A 5,566-nucleotide genomic window follows, 5' to 3' on the forward strand; every position below is an offset into this window, starting at 1 on the left:
AATGTCCTTAAGTCTATTTGTCCGTGCTTTGTGAGACCTGTAGCGTCTGCCAGAGGGCAGCAGCTGGAACAGGTTGTGACCAGGGTGGTATGGGTCCCTGACAATGTGAGGGCCTGTGCATCACGTTGTTTACGTATATTTCAAAGTCTGACATTTGTCTTATAATCAAAGAATAGACCAGTTACAGTCATCCCTCAAATATCGCGGTTAATGTAGACCAAACATGGCTGCAATACACAAAAAACTAGAAGAATTTTGCAGAGGGTACAGAAAGGGAAATCAGGAAGGGGCGGGGATCTTTCCACGACAAGACACTCGTAACCGAACCAAAAAAAAAAAAAGAACTCGGATTAATATATTGTTGGGTTTATTCTGTATTACTATTATACATATATGTGTAGTAATTCATTTCTTTGTTAGATCATTCTTCCTATTATTCGGAAAGTGCTCGAGGTCATAAACAGCCATCTATCTGGTCCTCTCTCACATGGACTTCTTATCCAGGGATTGTTTATCCGACATCTCATCCAGTATCGGGCTCCAAGGAGGCAGCAAGGACTCGGGCTTCCAACAACAGATACGAATATCTGCCACTTCCATAACACTCGTATAATGTGCATACCTCGTGACGCACTTTGGGCTTCTTTACGTAATTGTTATATGATTGTTATGTCAAATGAAGGCCTGATTGGTTTAATCCAAATGAGGGTTGGTTTTAGTCTCCTGTTTTGTTATTGTTAAAATACCTTGATTGTTATTTTAGTTACAGATGTTTATGGTCTTAAAAGTCGTAGCCGAATTACTGTTCGGGAGGATACTTTGAAGACAAGGGGGAAGTCTTGTTGCTTTGCTGTATCTTCCCTTAAGGTCCTTATCCATGATGCAATCTATTTAATTAAATGTCAATAATTAAATAAGATGTCTGCCCGCAGTGATTAATAATTACATCGGAAGGGTAATTATTGAACAGACACACTCAAAACATATGTTTAATGTAACTTAAACTAACTCTAAAACAAAATTAAATTCTAATTTTGTTTTAGATTTTTATACATTCCGGCTGGGTGAGACCACTTGCAAACGACAAGTAGTCTTGAATGAGCGATCGTGGGAGCTAACAGGCTAAGGAAGGAAACACAACAGCTCAGCCTACCCACGTATTGATTGTGGGTAAGTTTTATTCTGAGAAAGGGTGCCGTTGGCTATCGGTGTTGTGTGCACAAGTATACTTCATTATCCAGAAAGCCCTCTTTTTGCCCGTGCATGCGCGTTGTGCGTTTTCTGGTCCATGTGTAGGAGAAACTCGTGTGAAGAAACCGTTCAGTGCTCGGAATCTGTTATACACGAAAGAGATGCAGCAAAAAATTACAAGCTACAATGATAAACAGCCTCTCATGTCATGGCCACCTGGCTTTCTCGCATCTCAATTTTTTCTCATATCTAGATCTAATTATTTGCTCAAAATTTTCCTCGTATCTGGAGCATATCGTAGGTAGAGCTGTTCGTTTGTAGAGGTACCACTGTACAGAAAAACAAGTACAATTATGAAAAAGTGTATATTTAGTAAATATTACAGCTACAAGCATATCAAAAGACTGTAAAGCTGGAGTGAGTAAACTATACCACAAAAAGCCACAGTGGGTGCAGGTTTTCATTCCAAGCCATCAAGAGTACACCTTTTCACCAATCTGGAGTACTACAAGTGCAATCGGTGAAATGCAGTCATGTGATTCTTGTTTTCTGCAGAAATCTCATTGGTCAAAGTGTCAGTGCTGGATGGGTTGGAACAATACCCTGCACCCATAGCGGCCCTCGAGGACCGGTTTGGCCAAAACTTTAAATATTGTACTGACAGTGAAAATAGTTCCTCTCTGCTTTATATGAATGATACCCGGACGTTTTGTCGAACGGACGTTTGGTCGATGGACAGTTCATCAAATGGACGTTTCGTCGACGGACAGTTCGTCGAAAGGGCGTTTTGGCGAACAGACGTTTCGTCGAACAGACGTTTCGTCGAACAGACGTTTCGTCGAACAGACGTTTCGTCGAACAGACGTTTCGTCGAACAGACGTTTCGTCGAACAGACGTTTCGTCGAACAGACGTTTCGTCGAACAGACGTTTCGTCGAACAGACGTTTCGTCGAACAGACGTTTCGTCGAACAGACGTTTCGTCGAACAGACGTTTCGTCGAACAGACGTTTCGTCGAACAGACGTTTCGTCGAACAGACGTTTCGTCGAACAGACGTTTCGTCGAACAGACGTTTCGTCGAACAGACGTTTCGTCGAACAGACGTTTCGTCGAACAGACGTTTCGTCGAACAGACGTTTCGTCGAACAGACGTTTCGTCGAACAGACGTTTCGTCGAACAGACGTTTCGTCGAACAGACGTTTCGTCGAACAGACGTTTCGTCGAACAGACGTTTCGTCGAACAGACACTTCGATCTGTTTAATATCTAAGTACTGTTGAAACCAGCTCCCAAAACTATATTCACAAGAGTTTAATATCTAAATATCTACAACTACTACTTTACATGGTCATTTTTATCAAACAAATGAAAGTTTTAGTATACTTTTAGCCCAGAACTTTGACATAAAAAGGCAATAAGTAGAATGTACTTATTGCCTTTTGTTTTGATGTCAAAGTTCCGGGCTAAAAGTATGTTAAGACTATTATTTTTTTGATAAAAATGACCATCTAAAGTATTCCAACATTGCAACGTCCCCCAGAGAGAATGAAGGTTCATTGGACGCCTATGACAGTCAATGGCAGCAGCCAGTGTGTTAAATGAGTGCTCTTATTGATATTTTGATATTAGATATTTAGATATTAAAATTTAATGAATATAATTTTGAGTGATGGTTTCAACAGTACTTAGATATTAAACAGTATTTATATATTAAACAGTACTGAGATATTAACGTCTCTCTCTCATGAATCAACAGTAGATATTTAGATATTAAACTCTCTCATGAATCAACAGTAGATATTTAGATATTAAACTCTCTCATGAATCAACAGTATATATTTAGATATTAAACTCTCTCTGTCATGAATCAACAATAGATATTTAGATAATAAACTCTTGAGAATATATTTTTGAGAGCTGGTTTAAACAGTACTTAGATTTTAAACAGTACTTAGATATCAACCTCTCTCTCTCATAAATCAACAGTAGATATAGAGATATTAAACTCTTGTTGAGAGCATTTTTCAACAGTACTTACTCTCTGTCACCATTTGACTGATGACCAAAAGACCGGGGACCAACAGGGACCAAACGTCCAACGACCAAACATCCGGGCGACCAAACGTCTGGCGACGAAACGTCTGACAACCAAACGTCTGACAACCAAACATCTGACAACCAAACGTCCAGGTGACCAAACGTCCGGCGACCAAACGTCCGAGTACATGGTTAATATAAACGAGGAATGAAAATGTCCAATGGATCCCCAGTCAAACAAACAGAGCTTCTCATAGAACTCCTCAAAGCGGTGCAGGTACCAATGGCTATCTGCAAATGTAAAGCACACACGACGGGATAAGACCGCCATCTCATATTTATGTCTAAAATGCCTTTCCTATTTCTGCATCCTCACCCCCTTGCTACTGTGACAACAAAATTTCCCAAATACGGAATGAAAAAAGTTATCCAATCCAATCATACTCATAATCAGGGGAACTACTCGAAGTACTCGAAGTAAACCCAAGAATTTTCAAGTGCACCATGAATATTCCACACTCTGGAACAGGGGTGGCCAACCAGTCAGAGACCAAGAGCCACATTTTTTACTGTGGTACCGCAAAGAGCCACATCATACACATACCTTTGCTCAGCCAGATTTATTGTAAATGTCACACACCAGCATAGTAATGACATAAATTGACTCCTACAGCACTAACAGCACAGGCCAGTCATTATCAACAATGAACATTGTGTGCACTGTCTCACACAGACAAACTCTCAGTTCAACCAAGTCCACAAACAAAAATATAATAATTTACAATAGCGTTTTTCTTTTGCTATGCATGTTACTTAGTGGGACTTCTGGCATAAAATCAGAGCCTATTTTTGCGCAACATTCGCTCCTCGTGAGCTGTCATTTATTATGAATGGCTTTTAAGTAGCGCGCCCACCACGTGGTGTACGCCTCACTCTCCTATTGGCTGCTCCCGGCTGAGCACTCTCGCCTTGGTCTGCCTCGCAGGGGGTGTGGCTTTTTCAGCCGACGCTCGATCTTTGGGATACTTTTTGTGTGCGCGACGCCGTTCATTGTCGCTTCTGGTTCACGGGAGCTCTCCCACTCTGTTAAAAACGTTTACTTAAATGACCTTGCTCCTACTGGGAAACTTTGAGGTATTTTCATCCCGAGCACATGCGCATTGGACGAAAATACCGTATTGAACTCAAGCGAAGCGCACACGCAAATAAAAATAAAACACAAATACAAACTTTGATATAGACGTAAGAGCCGCATGAAACCGGGCAAAGAGCCGCATCCGGCTCGCGAGCCGCGGGTTGGCCACCCCTGCTCTGGAAGATCGGGATTCGATTCACCCAGCTTTCATTAGTAGATCTTATAATCGTAAGGTTGATGCGTTAACCACGAGGCTTTCTATTTGGGTCGTTTACCCATACATCAGTGGTCTGCAAATTTTCATCACCAATGGAGACCGCCATCCCCAGAGGGGCTTCTTGGCAGCTCACCCCATTTTGCTGTCCTATCAGCTATAATCATTCCCAAAGGAAATAGGTACCGTACTATAAGGCACACTTAAAAGTCTTATTTTTTTTCAAAAATAGGCAGGGCGCCTTATAATGCAGAGAGGTGAGTATGTGCCGAGTTCCAAAACCTGACGGCAAGCACTTCTGGCCGACACCCTTGTTATAGAGAGAAAAGGCGGACATGGGGACAGGCATGCAGAGGTCTGCCAATGAATGAAGGGGGTTGTAAGAAGACGCTAAAGGCACACCCCTAGCAGGTACCAGTATATAGTGTGGGCATAAATAAATATCTGTAATTTCGGGTTTGCTTTGGGCTTAGTCCTGCAAATAAAGTTAATTCGCTGGGCTCGGGCCGGGCCAGGCTCTAATACGCGCAGGCCTGGTCAGGTCGGGCAGGATTTTTCGTCCCGATCTTACCTCTATTTCAGATATTTTTTAGGCCAGCAGAGAAGACCTTGCAGGCCCTGACGACCCACCGTGTTTATGTATTTGGCAACTGAAATTCTTGTCTTGTTTTTTTATTACTTTATTATTTTTCAAGGTTTACATTTTTCTTTTTGTTTCTCATGTTTGAGTTGTTTTGCTCTGCTTTTAGTTGTGATTTTCCGTAAAGAGCTAAATAATTAAACGGAGTCTACTTTTCCTCGTCTTCAACTTTTGTAGGCTGTTTGAAATACGCATGCCCCCCCCCCCCCCAATTATCACCAAAAACATTTTTCGAATTACCGAAAATTAATTGTTTTATGTTGTCTTGAGAAAAAAATTGGGGTTGGTCCATTTTGCACAGCCTTTCTTCTAGTTAGGTGTTTAGCGTATCGTTGAGCCGTGCAGTTT

The sequence above is a fragment of the Stigmatopora nigra genome, chromosome 8, assembly GCF_051989575.1.
Source record: "Stigmatopora nigra isolate UIUO_SnigA chromosome 8, RoL_Snig_1.1, whole genome shotgun sequence".
NCBI classification, from domain to species: Eukaryota; Metazoa; Chordata; class Actinopteri; order Syngnathiformes; family Syngnathidae; genus Stigmatopora; species Stigmatopora nigra.